General features: G+C 36.1%; 1 protein-coding gene across 3 annotated transcripts in view; it reads left to right on the top strand.

Annotated features, from left to right (window-relative positions):
* LOC122809750 (netrin-1-like) overlaps positions 1-17,742 on the top strand; it is a 1,405,978-nt gene that overhangs the window by 835,791 nt on the left and 552,445 nt on the right. For 2 of the 3 annotated variants that reach the window (XM_044081472.1, XM_044081480.1), the window contains exon 3: positions 11,460-11,627. The exons of the other annotated variant lie outside the window; for it this stretch is intronic. The gene's annotated coding sequence lies outside the window, so the exon portion shown is untranslated. The remainder of the gene's footprint in view (positions 1-11,459; positions 11,628-17,742) is intronic. 3 annotated transcript variants of the gene reach the window in all.

Raw genomic sequence — 17,742 nt, 5'->3', positions numbered from 1 at the left:
GGACACACCTCCACCTTTGGTGTTTCGGTCCAGGTTACATGGCTGAAAAGTGTGGTATGAGTTATAGCCTGGTAGTGCAGGGGTGCTCTCCGGAGCCTTGAACCAGGTCTCAGTCACTGCACAGATATCAATATTCTCCATTTTAAGGAGTGCCTCGAGTGAGTGCATTTTGAGATTTAGACTTCTAGCATTGAGTAGCATTACCCTCAGTTTTTGCTTGCCTGTTCCTGTTACGGTGGTGAATTTGTTATTTGAACCTTGCCTAAAAATAGGTTACCCAAGTGCAACTAACTCTGGGCAAAACTGCAATCCAAGTTGTAGCTTGCTACAGGTCCCCCACCATGCCCCAGGATTCCCACTCCTCTTTTCTTGATGTACTGGAAAATATTAGGGTTCAACCAAACACCCTAATAATTGGCGACTTCAACTACCCCACCATTAACTGGGAAAACTACTCATGTACCAACTCCTTAGCTCAACTCTTTCTGGAATTCATAAACTCCAATACCCTGGATCAGCTTATCCACAACCCCAACAGGGGCAACAATATCCTAGACCTAGTCATTACCAACATGAGTGACCGGTGTTCCACACCTGAAGTCAACTCCTCGTTGGCCCGAGCCGACCATAAGCTAATCACCCATGATATCCACATACTGGCCTCAAACAAATGCCCTACACTGACCGCCTCAAAAAGCTCCAGCTTTACTCCGTAGCATATCGCCTACTCCGAGGTAATCTCTGCCTAACATATAAAGCTATGTCAAACCCAGAGCTGTTGGACATGCTACACCTAAAGAAATCCCAATCCCTCTGAGGTGCATGCTCTAGGGACCTAAACCTTGTCACCACAATAAACAGGACATGCTGGCGGGATAGATTCCTGTCCCAGAGACTTCCCATACTCTGGAACAGGCTACCCATCTATGTCAAGCAAAGTTCTTCATTAGCACTCTTCAAGAAAAATCTTGATGAGTGGATGGGAAATAGGAAATACACCCCGGGGATCACTTCTGTGTCTCTGCTCTACGGTGGCACAGGAAAATAACTTTCTTAGGTGGCATAAGCCAGGGAACCTTGTTGGCTAGGCTTACGTAGGCCCTTGGGCTGATAACCTAGTACTTACCTATGAACCTATGAACCTAGATATATATATATATATATATATATATATATATATATATATATATATATATATATATATATATATATATATATGTGTGTGTGTGTGTGTGTGTGTGTGTGTGTGTGTGTGTGTGCGCATAGATATACACAGATATACAGCTATGATAGGAAACAGCACACAAGAATGACATATGTTCACAGGCTATGCCAATGGAAGTGAGGGGCCAAAGTGAGAAACATGAAACATGTAACATGACTTTCCACCCCCAGTTGGACACGGGAAACATACACACAAACCCACAAACAATGTAAACAATGTAAATTTTAGGGGCAAGGAAGCTAAAGGAGATGAAATGATGAAATTATAGAGGATAATATAGTTTTGATAATATTACATTACATTTCATGCATCAGAGAATTATGGCACAAATTCATATAGCTATATCAGTAGCAGTTTAACCAGGGATGGTGCAGGTGCAGAGCCATATGTCTATCAGGTGTAGCCTTAGTTAGCATTTAAAGTCTTTCAGGTTGCAGACTGTTCATAAGTGGAGTGGGATGGTATTCCAGGCATAAGCAATCCATCGTGAATACAGTGAGCATCCTGCAGAGTTATTATTTAGTTATGGAGAGTAATGATTTATCAGTGGAGCACTGAGATCCTCTAGTAGGGCAAGGTTGAATGATAGAGTGAAGAGATAATACTGGCTGTTATCCTACCCATACACTTAGTTCATTGCCTTTTTCTGATTTAGTGGCCAGATTTCCAAATGTGGCATGTTCTGTATCAGCCTGCTTCTATAATCATAATCATGAGGAGGAAGAAATCTATTTGAAAACCTGTCCCTCTGCGAGACAACTGTTTATATTTGTTAGCCATTCTTATGCAGTTAGAGTGAAGTTGATTTGGTAGAAGTGATAATTGTCTATTTAAACACAAGATGGGTATCTATTTTGTAACTAAGTATACTAGCTTCAGCAGGATATTTTTTGACCTAGTGGTCAAATTTTATACAGTGTTAGCTAAGGATCCCATTTTAGCTGTAACATTAAGTGGTAAATTTAAGCTTCTTTGACAAGGGATTTAAATTTAGTTGAGTATTTGGTTCACACTCACATTTTAAGAGATTATTGCTAAATTTGACAATCTCTAGGACATGTAATGTTTCAGAGAGGATATTTTCATGTTATATTTGTAATGTGTGTGTATGTTTGTGCCACCATTGCAGAATATTGACATATTTTTTTCTACAAAAAAGCATTTTAATTGTCTTATGAAAAGGTAACATATTTTATTTGGTATGGTTGTAGTTTGCACTATATTGCAAAGACTACCAGAATTTTTAAATGAAGAATGCAAGAACATTTAAGTAATATTAAACTGGGAGGAACTGAAAAGTCAGTAGCTGAAGTTTTTTTTTTCCTGGAGACAGTCAAGATGTCTCTAGTTTGAAATGTTCAGTTTTGGAGCAAGTTAAGGTAGATGAAAGGGAAGGTAAGCCTTTGGACTTTTTTCTTACTTATGAACAAGGAAGCTCTTTATATTTTAAAGGTTGGGACTTAGAAAAACATTGAAATCCAAAGGGTTAAATGAAGAACTGGAATGGAAGTTTACTTTGAATTTATCATTTTATTTTTAATTGGTTGTTTGATTAATGGGACTGGTTATTTAAATGCATGTTTTTTTCTATGCTTTTATAAGCCCCATAGAAGACAATTTTTTAGGTGCTAGGAGTTTTTCATTAAAGTCTGTCAAATCCAGACCTTGTTTTTTATTTTTTATTTTATTATATTTTGATGTAATATATGTCTCCATTGCCACTTCTTCTTAAAAACAGCACTTGATCTTGTGTTTCAGCTGTCAACTTCTTTGCTCAAGTTTTCAGGAAAAACCCAAAAATAATTAGGGACAAAGACCCATAATATGGGATAGTTTATAAATATTACTCTAGTCCAATTAGAAATTTAATAAAACAACAGGTTTTGCAACACCAGTTTTGAAGAATGCAATGTATGAAACTTTAATGTCTTACATTATTGACTGGCTGGAATCCTCAATGATTTACCAGAAAGAAAGAAAAATGAGAGACAGAGCAAAAATATGAGGCATAATCAGAGATCTTCTATAATATCAGGTACAGTCAAGTGTCATCAGATAAAGTACACTAGAGTATGCTTTTTCAGATCATGGCATATATAGATTTTTCTTTAATTTCTTCTACTTCTTCCATTATTGTGGCATGCAATCTCCACCCCAGTTCTGCTTACAATATTTGTTTTACCATTTTAATAGTTGTGATACTATTTCATAAAAATAATCAAATAAAAAAAATCTTCCCCATTTCATTTTATTTCTGTTCATATTTATTGACCAAGGTTAAAATATATATTCTTGGTCCATCACTACTATTTCATCTCATAACAACTTTTCTAAGTTTTAAGCATTTCTGTCTGTTCCCTTGCTGTTTTGCTAAAATATTGCATTAAAATGTCTCATTTCTTCATAACTCGCTGGCCATTAGAATACTATCTGTAATCAAAATAAGTTTTTTTTCTTCTTGCTATAGAAGCACATTTCATATTTTTACAATCCCTGTCCCTTGCACAGTGTGTAATACGAAGAGTCACTCTGGTACTGCTTTGTAAGTCTTAAAATATGTCTCATCTTTGTTTTTACTTTCACTCCCTCGGCTACATTTTCTTATATCTGTTCTAGTGACCAGTTTGCGATGCCATATTGTCATACTTTAAATGCATTTTCCATATGTTTACATGCATTTGTCAAGAATATTGTATCAAATGCTTTATTTCTGCTTACAGAGGTAGAGCTCTGATCCATGTGGACCCTTTTCAGTCTCATCCTGGAAGCACAGTCTGGGTAAGTCATGACTTGCTCAGTCAGAAAGTAAGAAACCTGCACTAACTGTCAAACAGTAATCCTAAAAAAAAATTCTTTGGTATAAAGTCCATTAACTTCACTGCATCATCAGCTTGAAACAATTTCACTTTTTTTATTTTGCTTCACCTTACCTCACCTTATCTATTTTGATGCCTTCTCACAATATGTCAAAAAGATCAGTTTGGTTGAAAACAAATAAATAAATAATTTTGCAGCACACTTTCTTTACCGGTATGTGATCTGTCTTTTCATGTTTCCACGTCTTCTGACTTTACCTTAGTGCTCTCTTTTATGGAGGCAAAAACCTATATGTAACTATACATAATGACTATAGATCTCTGCCCCCATTCTGTTTCTTTTTTGGCTTTTTACTGACCTCCTGACTTTATAAAATCTCTAAGCCACATGCTAGCCTAACAATGGACATACTTCAAGCCACTGATTATAGATTGGTCATTGTCTAGATAGCAAAAATGATGTAGGTCTTCTATGTAAAAATAAAAATAAAAAACACAAAATAAGGTGAATGTATCTCTGAAACACCAAAACGTAGAACAGTTTGAAGAAAGCACAAATCCAAGATCCACACAAAAATACTTTAATAAAACTACTCTTCAGTCCAACGCAAACAATTAATTAAATGATTATGCAGTCCACTAACGCGATTACACCAACACTGCGTTTTCGTTTAAACAACTTCATCAGATGGAGACAAATGCATACCTACACAAAACACTCCATTTATATACTCATTAGAATAATTAAACAATTAATTAATAAAAAGGGTGAGCTAAAAGCATCTGCATTTAAAGGGCTAGAGCTCATAATGCATTCAATTGCAGTATGTAATATAATATACTGCCTTAATTTTAAAATATTACAAAATTTTAAAATACATAATGAACTTTTTAAATATAAAAATTATGATATGGAGAATGCATACCTAAGGGAATGCTTACGTTTAAAAATTGTACCTAAGGGCTTGAGGGTGGTTAAATATCCTAACAAAGTGAAAGAAGGAAGTATTTTCCACCAGGAATTGTTAGAAATTTTTGATAATTGTGGGTTTGAAATATTAAAAGCCATTATCAGAGAAAATGAAAGGGAAATGAAAATTTTATCTAGTAAAATTGAAAGTATTAATCAAAAAATTACAGAAGATTTGTTATTTTCTGTGGAGGAAGGGCAGAAACCGTATTTTGACAGACTGTATAAGATTGACAATAATATAAACAAAGCATATTTTAGGAAAGTAAGAAATTAGATAGAGATATCAAAGAAAATAAAGATAAAGTTTGTTACCCCAAACCAAGATACTATTTGTATAAAAACCATGATGGTTTTGGTACGGATAGGAGAGGGGATGAACATTATGGGTTGTATGGAGGAGATGAGGTAGGTGATTTAAAAAATTTGGATGAATACCCCCCTTTGAGGAGGTCAGAGAGAATAAAAAATTATCAGCAAAAAAACTATCAGTATGGGGGGTACGGAGGGGCAAGGGGCAATCAAAACAACAACTACAACAGCAGCAGCAACGGGAGATTCAAGCAGTGGAATTGATAGGTGAACATGTGCTTAATAATTATTTTAATACAGATTTTATTCTTTCCCAAGGCTGTATTAATAAGTATCAAGGCTATAGTATTTATAATTATAGTAATTATGAATTAAATAAAGTACATTTTTCTTTATTATCAAGAGGCCTTAAATTTGTCCCTAATATGAAGGCAGATATTAGTAAGGTGTTGATTGATCTTAAGTTATTTTTAAGGAAGAAAAATTTAGAACTGCTTTTTCAGGGACAAAATAGTAGTGGGCAGAATTGTGAAGTATTGAGAAGGAAAAGTCTGTTTAATCCGCCTCTACACCCACAATTAAGAAATGTTGAGGCCATAATGGAAAGTAAACTTAGAGCTGAGCTCTCAAGGAATAAAATTATATATAATCTTACTAAGGAAGAATATGGGTTATTAAAGGAAATTAGGGAGGATATCACAGTGAGAGTTATGAAACCAGATAAAGGTGGAGGTTCTGTTATTATGGACAATATATTATATGAAGCTAGGATGATGGAAATTTTAGGTGATTTAGAAAAATATGTCAGAGCCTCTATAAATGAGATTAATATAGGTAACAGGAAAATATTTGTGGTTTTGAATGACTTGCTTATGGAAGGTTCAATTGATGTTAAAACTTTTAAATATCTTTATGTTGAGAAACCTAAGGTTCCCACTATTTTTGGGATACCAAAAGTGCATAAAGATGTGGAAAATCCTCCCTTGAGACCCATTGTTGCATCAGTGGGCTTAGTTACTGCTCCGCTGGCTAGATGGTTGGATGTAAAGTTAAAGTCCTTATCTATGGGAGGCCAGGGGACTGTAAAAGATTCTTGGGATTTATTGCGTAGCTTAACACAGGTTCTTTATGATGACAATATTATTTTTATTACTATTGATATAGTGGATCTTTTTTCATGTATACCACACAATGATGGGATGATGTGGTTTGAAGAAGCCTTGTTAAAATATGGTAGTTTTAATAAGAATGATTTTTATTTGATTCTAGTTCTTATGGATTTAGTTTTGAATAATAACTTTATTCATTATGAGGGGGAATTCTTTAAACAGATTCAGGGTGTAGGGATGGGGGCAAGATGTGCCCCCACATATGTTAACATTATTCTAACAGCTTGGGAAGATAAATATATCATCAATTCAAAATATGCCCATAATTGGAAATTTTATAAGCGTTTTCTGGATGATATGTGTTTTTTTTGGGTGGGTATGAAGGACGAATTTTTAGAATTATTTAAGTACATTTCAGATTCTACTGATTTTTTAAAATTTACCTACAAAGAGGATAAAGAATTTTTAAATTATTTGGATATTACTATAGGCAAAGGGGATGGTTGTTTTTATTCAAAGATTTTCAGGAAGGCAACATTTTCTAATTCATATTTGGCCTTTAATACTGCTCACCCTTACCATCAGAAAAAAAAGGTATTGTTAAGGGCCAACATGTGAGGGGTAGCCGTATGGCATCAAGAGGGTGTGATTTTGATGAAGAGTGTAAAATTTTACACAATATGTTTTTGGATCGAGGCTACCCTAAAGATCTTATTGAGTCTATAGAGAGGGAAGTTAGGGAAGGTAGGCATGATAAATTTAAACCCATTTTGGGTTTGAATGTAGTTTTGAATGTGACAAAATCCACTAAGCCTAATAGTGATGGTACAGGGAACTTTGTAGTGGATTACAATGGTAGTGCACCTAGAATTAGGAAGATTCTGGAGGAAGAATGGTATAGGTTTGGTCAGATTTCAGACTTGAAATGTATCTTTGAAGAGCCTTTGAAGTGCACATATAGAAGGGGCAAAAGTTTAAAACTATTTTAGAGGGTAAATACGATATGAAAAAAGTGAAGGAAGGTAAACTGGGAACCTTTAAGTGCGGAAGATGTTCCCAATGCCCCTATATTTGTACCAAGCAAACAAATTTTATAGACAGTAGGGATAGATTGATTCAGAGCAAATATTTTGCTAACTGTCATACCTCTGGGATAGTGTATTTAGGTTTGTGTGGCCATTGTGATGCATTTTATGTAGGGAAATCGGAAAGAAAGTTAAAGAATAGAATATATGAGCATTATTATGAGATGAAAATAAAATGTACCAATAATGCTTTATTCCGTCATAAACTAATTTGTCAGGAAGCTACATTTAGCTTCCTTGTGTTGGAAGTAGTAGAAAAAGATGTAAGGGTGGTCCATGGGAGACCTCGATTGAATATAAAGAGCTTTTGTGGCAGCTTTTCTTGGAGGCGAACAAACCTCCAGGATTAAATGATGCCATCTCTTTAGTGCCTGTGCTTAAGCTGAGATCAGCTAAGCTATAACTCTTTTTCCTTTTTTTCTTTTCTATTATGTAATTTTATTTCACTGCTTTATTTTAAATGTATTTTAAATGTATTTTAAAATTATGTATTTTAAAATTTTGTAATATTTTAAAATTAAGGCAGTATATTATATTACATACTGCAATTGAATGCATTATGAGCTCTAGCCCTTTAAATGCAGATGCTTTTAGCTCACCCTTTTTATTAATTAATTGTTTAATTATTCTAATGAGTATATAAATGGAGTGTTTTGTGTAGGTATGCATTTGTCTCCATCTGATGAAGTTGTTTAAACGAAAACGCAGTGTTGGTGTAATCGCGTTAGTGGACTGCATAGTCATTTAATTAATTGTTTGTGTTGGACTGAAGAGTCGTTTTATTAAAGTATTTTTGTGTGGATCTTGGATTTGTGCCTTCTTCAAACTGTTCTACGTTTTGGTGTTTTGGTGAACATTTGAGCACCGATTCCTTTTGGTTGTGGTTGAATGTATCTCTGAAGTTAACTCATATACATGTATGCATTAAATGATCAAGCTTTGGCTCAGGATTTGTACTACATTGATTTACAGTCAAATATATAGCTTCAGTAAATATAATTTTTTTGTCCCTCCTTCCGTCATCAGTACTAGTCCAGCAGCCCAGTGCCTGATGTCCATGTCGGTTCGACCAACTATATCCTTGCCCCCTCCCCCCAGACTATTCTGGTATAGCTGAGGCTGGGCTCAGCACATCTCTTCATCTGTCCAAGGGGGGGGGGTAATTTATACCCTACCTGCTACCCCTCGCACATGGCAAAAGGGTTTTGTCCAAGGTGGCATGCAATGTGGACAAGTGGCATATCCCACCAACTCCATGGCAGGTCAGCCAGGCCCACTTTTCACCTTTATGGACCAAACCTCCTTTAGCAGCATTCTTAGACTCCACCAAGGAACATCACAAAGGGACACCACATACCCCCTCCCCAGATAGGCCTACCCATCCCTCCCACTTCATCAGTTGCCCAAGCTGCTTATCAAACCAGGGTCACCTGCATCATAGTCAGGGCTTCATCAATCTATGCCACTGGAGTGGATCCAGCTTCATTTAATATTACTTAGGTTGGTCCTAGCATGAAGCAATGCCTAGAAGTTTACATTTTAAAATCTGTAGCATTTCTTGACTAGCTTCTGCTTTCTGTAAAACAAGTGCTGACCTTCCCAAAGAGTCTGGTTGCAGATTTTGAGAACTGCTTTGCTACAGGTCTCTCTTTCCAGCTTTTCTATTTCTTTTGCAGAAATATGATCTACATCTATCTGTAATTTGTACTTAAAGTAGTGATCAGTGTGTAATTGTGTATTACAAATGGAAAAGACAGTTTATTTGTTGGTGCAGCATTAGAAATAATATCTTCTTCAACAGCTGCAGCTGCATGCATCTTCTGTTCTCTATACTTGTTGAGCTACAAGGACACTGAAACCAGTTGTTATTATCTACACAACATAGTGTGTTACAAATAACAGTGCTGGTTGTACCACACAATGACCCGTTTTTTTTTGTCATCTGGTAATGCCAATGCAGTATCATTGTCACACGATATCATCACTGCACTCATTTTTGGTGCCCGGGTTTGATGCAACACCTAACCACTAAACCTGTGCAGTTGCTTAGGTGAAGAAAGTCAATCATTTATAAAATGTTGTGGTTCTATTGTAATCATTTTAAGGGGAAGAAATGCAATTGTCCATATATCCCTAGCAGATATAAAAGAAAATTCCAAATGCCCACTTATTCCCTTGAATCCTGTGAATGTACTGGCTAGATGCATCTTCCATAACATTATATTTTGAGTACTCAGACATTCCTAATGGATTTATTTTCAGTGCGCTAAATGAAAGTTACTTTATTGCTGATGAACAGCCATCTGGTCATATATAAAATAGTCTTCAGATGTTTCCGAAAAGAAAGTGTCGTCTACCCATGGTATTTCCTTCTTCATTTCTACTTTTTTTTTCTCTCACTTTGTCAGACTGTCTGTGTTTTCTTTGCTGTTATCTTTCTTTCGTTTTTTTTCTTATTTATTTTCTTCATTTCAAGGGCTCCAGCTCTTTTACAGTCTTCCATTCTGTATTTTTTGAACTTTCCTTTCTTTTATCATTGTCAGCTGTTTCTCCTGACTTATTTCCTGCCTTTCATCTATTGAATGTAGTGGCTTTCCTTTGTTATTGATTCAAACAGGACATGCTATTATAAAATAATGGCAAAATCTTTTGCATTCTTGTTCGTTACTGGTCGTGCAGTTGATTGTGCTACCTAGCAGCACTCACAAGTAAACTGCAGTACAGTTATTCATAATAAACCAGTCCCGTCTATCACTTATATCACATTTCAACAAGGAAAAATACATGGACTACATTTGTCATTCCAGCTCAAGAAATTCAGTTGTAAAGTTAAAATAATATGTCTAGTAGTATTTAAGCAGTTATGTTATGCTATATTATCTCTTATACAGTATTTAAAATGTATTAAAATATTTACATTACCTATGGCTTTGTTTTTTATTTACCTGACAAAGATTTCAGTTCAAGTTTACCTTTTTGGGAGGCACAGTCTGTCTCTCTCTCTATCTTACTCACACACACACACACACACACACACACACACACACACACACGCATGCAGGTGGAACTATACACAGTTTACTCTGCTTACAATCTGTAATGAAAATGAATAAAATAAATAAATTGTGGCGCTTGTAAAAATGAACCTTAAAAAAACAATCATGTTAAGATGTGTACTAAATACAAACTGAGTATTTCAACTTGAGTGTTAACAACTGAACAGGAAAGAAAAAAACTAACCCTTGTCAGGGGACTGAACCAAACACACTTCCCATTCTGTGCAGCTGTCACTACCACCAGTCTAACAAACAATATTTGTACAGCCTAAGGATTTAGAATCAAGCATTTAATTATTGTTTTTTGCTTGTTCTGATAAGCATTATCTAAAGTCAGTTTGCCAGAGTTACCACTGCTCTGTATACTGATCATACAAAAGCATAGTGATTGTTAATGTTTTAATGTATTTCTTTTTTTTTTTATTTGAGCAGTTACCTTCTACGTAGAAACATGAATTATTTGGGGTAGTATATCACTTTTCCCATTCTAGTACAGAAAATCTTCGCCCCACACTTTAACAGAGCCCACTGCTGAGTCCATCAGAATTTCTCACCTTGGAAAAATTTCAGTAAAAACAAAATTCAGCAGTATCAAACAAATCACAGTTATCATCAAGTTCAGTTTCTTGTTCTTTACTCATTCTGTATCATTTTTATGAAATGAAGCACTGACCAGATTGTTTGTATGGATTTGTCAGTATTTAGTTTAATAGCCTACAAGTCTGATGCTGAATATAAGAAATCTTTTTTATTTTCCAACATACTGTCATCCTACATCTGCAGGATTTATTTGCTTCTTATTTTTTTTTCTATTTCTGAAAAATGTGCATGCATTTTTGGCTTCTTTATATTTTTTACACTCATTTTATTATTTTTATATCGGCAGGTCTGCATGGTGAGACATCAAAAGATGGAAGTAGAGGAGAAATAAAACACAGAGAGAGTGGTTACTGATGCTTATTCTGCAAATTCTGATTCCTATGTTAGTCCTGTGAGCAGTGATAAACAGTAAAGTGTACGAGTTCGCAGATCTCTTGAATCATTTCAAGGTTTGGTAAGTCCACTAATTCATAAATATCTTGAGTAATTGAAAATTTTGGTAAGCCCCCAAAATGTGTTTGATATAATTTAGTCTCAGGTCTTAATTATGAATGAATTGCTCATTTAGATGAAGAAACAATATAAAGATAGCTTTAATCAATTATTTACTTAGGGATTTTAAGTGACCATTGTCATATATGTGAAATTTTCCTCCTAAGAAACTTTAATACCATAGGAAAAAATCACTGCTCTCTTTTTCATGAACAACTCTAACAGCTGCTGACAATTTTTTGAATAACTTTATTAAAATGCTTGGCATAATTTAACGGACATTTTCTGAGGTAAACTGTATTTGCAGCACATTATTTAATGCTGACATTGTACATTTTTTTAAAAAATGTGACTCCATGTTTGACTTTGCCTATTCCAATTGCTGTTTCTTCATTCTTGGGATGTAATGATACAACCCAGTAGTATGATTTCAAGTGTGGGGTAAGATGCAGGGAGAACAGAGTTTCTATTAAATACTTTTTTGGAAAACTACAGTACATCTATTTACATTTATAACATACTGATATAGGAATATACAAAATATGGCCGACACATAAGCTGAGATGTAGCGTTTTAATATTTTTCTAAGATTTATGTGAAATTTTAATAGCTCTTTAAATGTATGTGGTGTATACCAAGGTTAGCAGTATAAAGCATCTTTGTGCCTATACCCAAAGGGAAAGTTAGATGAATCATTATATCAAGCAATGCACATATTGAAAGTAATTTTCTACTGATTACTAGAGACTCTTTTTATTTACTTATTTGTTTATTTATCATTTGCTAACTGGGTTAATCCCATTATGCTCGTAGTCTCTTTTTAGGGGATTCTCAAGATGGTATTTATACTACTAGGGAAAATTGCACCAGGGCATCAGGGAACTCTCCCCACTCTTTTTGATAGGTGGTATGTGATCTTTAACATTCACTTGACCTACTACCAGATCGGGCAGATGGGGCCTTGATTTAACATCACATCTGAAGGATGGCACACTCAGGATTATGGCAGCCCCTTATGCTCTACTGCAGTGTCAGTAATTTAAAAAATGAACCCAGTCACCTGTAGTAGGAAAAGAACCTGCAGCCTTCTAATTTTCCAGCACCAAGGGCAAGATTCTGCTTGCTGAGCCATTGATATGCAATATAGGTACTTGCTATAATATAAATTTGAATGCCTTAGAAAATGTGTAGTATGTATTCATAGATAATGAATATAGTTCCTTTCAGCCAATTAACTTTCTGGCTATTTCATATTGCAGCTTTGTCGGTTGTGCAACACGTAGCATGCTCATCTTTAGTACAGAAGGCTGAGGGTTCTATTTCCACACCTGGTAGATTGATTACTGCATTGCAATACAGAATAAAGGGTGTTCTGCACTCCTAAACTTGTTGTCCTGTGGATGAAACATTAAACTGAGGCTCCATCTGCTTGAGTTGGTGATAGATTAACTCAGCTGGATGTAAGGAATTCCACGGCACCTATTGAAAAAAGTAGGTAGAGTTCTGTGATGCCATGGCCAAATTTCCCCTAGCAGTATAAATAACACCTTGGGTGTCTCCAGAAACTAGGCTACCACCCTCATGGAATTAATGTAGCCAGCAAAGGATAAATAAATAAAAATGTATCACATTTCATGTTAAGCATCAAAGCAATCATTAGAGGTGTTTTCATGATATCACATTCCAATAGAGACAACTGCATCACTTATTTTCAACTCCTCAAACTTTCCCATATTGATAAATTTTTTACACTTCTGTCTTATTTTTCTACTTTCTCTCCCTTTCCGCCTCTTACTTTATTTCAAATATCCCAAATTTGCATTAACATAATTACTAATTTAAATATTATGTTAAAATGGTACATAGAACTGATTGATAACTTGTGTTTTCCCATTGCTTTAAAATTGCTTTATTTACAGCAACATGGTTGCTGGATTTTTGGATTTTTTTGTCAAAAATTTAACTGTTTTCATTTTCTTGAGCTTCACCAGAAATCTGAAGTTTGAATACATGTGAGAGTACACAGGGGGACATAGTATCATAGCGTGAGAGTACACAGGAGGACATAGTATCATAGCGTGAGACCATACAGGAGGACATAGTATCATAGTGTGAGAGTACACTGGAGGACATAGTATCATAGCATGAGAGTACACAGGAGGACACAGTATCATAGCGTGAGAATACACAGGAGGACATAGTATCATAGCGTGAGAGTACACAGGAGGGCATAGTATCATAGCGTGAGAGTACACAGGAGGGCATAGTATCATAGCGTGAGAGTACACAGGAGGACATAGTATCATAGCGTGAGAGTACACAGGAGGACATAGTATCATAGCATGAGAGTACACAGGAGGACATAGTATCATAGCGTGAGAGTACACAGGAGGGCATAGTATCATAGTGTGAGAGCACACAGGAGGGTATAGTATCATAGAGTGAAAGCACACAGGAGGACGTAGTATCATAGTGTGAGAGTACACAGGATGACATAGTATCATCGCGTGAGAGTACACAGGAAGGCATAGTATCATAGCGTGAGAGTACACAGGAGGACATAGTATCATAACATGAGATTACACAGGAGGACATAGTATCATAGCATGAGAGTACACAAGAGGACATAGTATCATAACGTCAGAGTACACAGGAGGACATAGTATCATAGTGTGATAGCACAGAGGAGGACATAGTATCATAGCGTGAGAGTACACAGGAGGACATAGTATCATAGCGAGAGAGTACACAGGAGGACATAGAATCATAACGTGAGAGTATACAGGAGGACATAGTATCATAGCGTGAGAGTACATAGGAGGACATCGCATCATAGTGTGATAGCACACAGGAGGACATAGTATCATAGAGTGATAGCACACAGGAGGACATAGTATCATAGCGTGATAGCACACAGGAGGACATAGTATCATAGCGTGAGAGTACACAGGAGGACATAGTATCATAGCGTGATAGCACACAGGAGGACATAGTATCATAGCATGAGAGTACACAGGAGCACATAGTATTATAGCGTGATAGCACACAGGAGGACATAGTATCATGATGTGAGAGTACACAGGAGGACATAGTATCATAGTGTGATAACACACAGGAGGACATAGTATAATAGAGTGAGAGTACACAGGAGGACATAGTATCATAGTGTGATAGCACACAGGAGGACATAGTATCATAACGTGAGAGTATACAGGAGGACATAGTATCATAGCGTGAGAGTACACAGAAGGACATAGTATCATAGCATGAGAGTACACAGGAGGACATAGTATCATAGTGTGAGAGTACACAGGAGGACATAGTATCATAACGTGAAAGCACACAGGAGGACATAGTATCATAGCATGAGAGTACACAGGAGGACATAGTATAATAGTGTGAGAGTACACAGGAGGACATAGTGTCATATCGTGATAGCACACAGGAGGACATAGTATCATAGCATGAAAGTACATAGGAGGACATAGTATCATAACGTGAGAGTACACAGGAGGACATAGTATCATAAAGTGAGAGTATAGAGGAGGACATAGTATCATAGCATGAGAGTACACAGCAAGGCATAGTATCATAGTGTTAGAGTACACAGGAGGGCATAGTATCATAGCATGAGAGTACACAGGAGGACATAGTATCATAGCGTGAGAGTACACAGGAGGACATAGTATCATAACATGAGATCACACAGGAGGACATAGTATCATAGCATGAGAGTACACAGGAGGACATAGTATCATAACGTGAGATCACACAGGAGGACGTAGTATCATAGCGTGAGAGTACACAGGATGACATAGTATCATAGCGTGAGAGTACACAGGAGGACATAGTATCATAGTGTGAGAGCACACAGGAGGACATAGTATCATAGCATGAGAGTACATAGGAGGACATAGTATCATAGCGTGAGAGTACATAGGAGGACATAGTATCATAGCGTGAGAGTACACAGGAGGACATAGTATCATAACGTGAGAGCACACAGGAGGACATAGTATCATAGCATGAGAGTACACAGGAGGACGTAGTATAATAGTGTGAGAGTACACAGGAGGACATATTATCATAGTGTGATAGCACACAGGAGGACATAGTATCATAGCGTGAGAGTACATAGGAGGACATAGTATCATAACATGAGAGTACACAGGAGGACATAGTATCATAAACTGAGAGTATAGAGGAGGACATAGTATCATAGCATGAGAGTACATAGGAGGACATAGTATCATAAAGTGAGAGTATAGAGGAGGACATAGTATCATAGCATGACAGTACACAGGAGGACATAGTATCATAGTGTGATAGCACACAGGAGGGCATAGTTTCATAGCATGAGAGTACACAGGAGGACATAGTATCATAGTGTGAGAGTACACAGGAGGACATAGTATCATAGCGTGAGAGTACACAGGAGGACATAGTATCATAACGTGAGAGCACACAGGAGGACATAGTATCATAGCTTGAGAGTACACAGGAGGACATAGTATTAGAGCGTGAGAGTACACAGGAGGACATAGTATCATAGCGTGAGAGTACACAGGAGGACATAGTATCATAACGTGAGAGCACACAGGAGGACATAGTTTCATAGCATGAGAGTACACAGGAGGACATAGTATCATAGTGCGAGAGTACACAGTAGGACATAGTATCATAGCGTGAGAGTACACAGGAGGACATAGTATCATAACGTGAGAGCACACAGGAGGACATAGTATCATAGCTTGAGCACAGGAGGACATAGTATTATAGCACTCTATTGCAAAAGAACTAATTACTTTCTCTCTAAAATCATACTGAAGAAAGCAGTGGACACTGGGATGAGTTGTATGCAATCATGAATGAAAATGCAGTGCAGCTGTGGAGCTGTATGCTCAAACCGAGGAAAAAAACTGTCAGCAGGCAGAGTTACAAACAAATGTTTTTATTTGTGAATTTGATAGTTTCATCCTGAGCATTCTTGCGGGGAGGAGGCAGTCATTTTTATTTTTACTTCACAATCTAGCATCTACTCAGAACAAAACTAGCCTCATCCTCTGTGTATATGGTGGCAGATTATCTTGATGCAAGTTTATTGTTTATTGATAATACACAAAAGCAAGTTTATTATTTCACACCTGAATTAACTTCATTATGGACAGAGGTAGTCAGTAAATGATATCATAACCAAAAATCACCCCATATATAAATGTGTAAAATATATAACTTGTAGGACACAATTGAGTTGCACGGTTAGGCTTATAAAAGCCCTAGTCATTGTTAGCCCACTACACACCTGTGAACCTATAAATAACTGATTCTGGTAAGGTCCCAGCAGGCTGTCTGCTTAAACTTTATTAAAGTTACCAGGCATCTATTTTCATAGAGCAGGGAACTGTGAAGTAAACTACAGATGTGTGCTTCTGAGGCATAAAAGACTATATATTTCTTAACTAATTTATTTACTTGATCATTTTATGTTCTGATCAAAGGCAATTGTCAACGTGTACCATTGTTAACTGTCATATAGGAATATTTCAACCAGAGTTTTTTTTTCACTGTCAAAGCTCTTGATCATAACTCTGAATTATTTCTGTACTATATTAAAGACAAAAGCAGGTAATAAAGCTATTGCACTTTTAACATATATCCTAAGATACAATTTTTCATCTACTCTAATAAATCAAGAAAACTATACTAAGAAATGAGATGTAAATCTAAATAAATACATCTACAGATTGAGATATAGCTAGCCTTACTAATCAGAAGATGTTTGAACAAAAAGGTGGACACTCCTGAAACATTTGCCAGAAGTGAAAATACAGAAATATGTGTTATAATTGAACCATCATTTAAATATAAATATATTAATAATAAATTGACTTGAGGTTAACCTTCTCTCACTGTTGAAGATCTAATGGAACAGATGGCAAATTCTCAGAATTTGTATCATAATACTCAAAAGCAAGACTGATATAAAAAAAATCCAGAAGTGAAATTCTTATATATAAATATTGTAGTATATTAGTCTGAATTTAGCATAGATGGATATTATAGAACCACCTTCTGTT

This window comes from Protopterus annectens, chromosome 1.part1 (assembly GCF_019279795.1).
Source record: "Protopterus annectens isolate FY-2018-M chromosome 1.part1, PAN1.0, whole genome shotgun sequence".
NCBI classification, from domain to species: Eukaryota; Metazoa; Chordata; order Ceratodontiformes; family Protopteridae; genus Protopterus; species Protopterus annectens.
The sequence above is the reverse complement of the archived record's forward strand: the minus strand, read 5'-3'. Positions and strand labels throughout refer to the sequence as shown.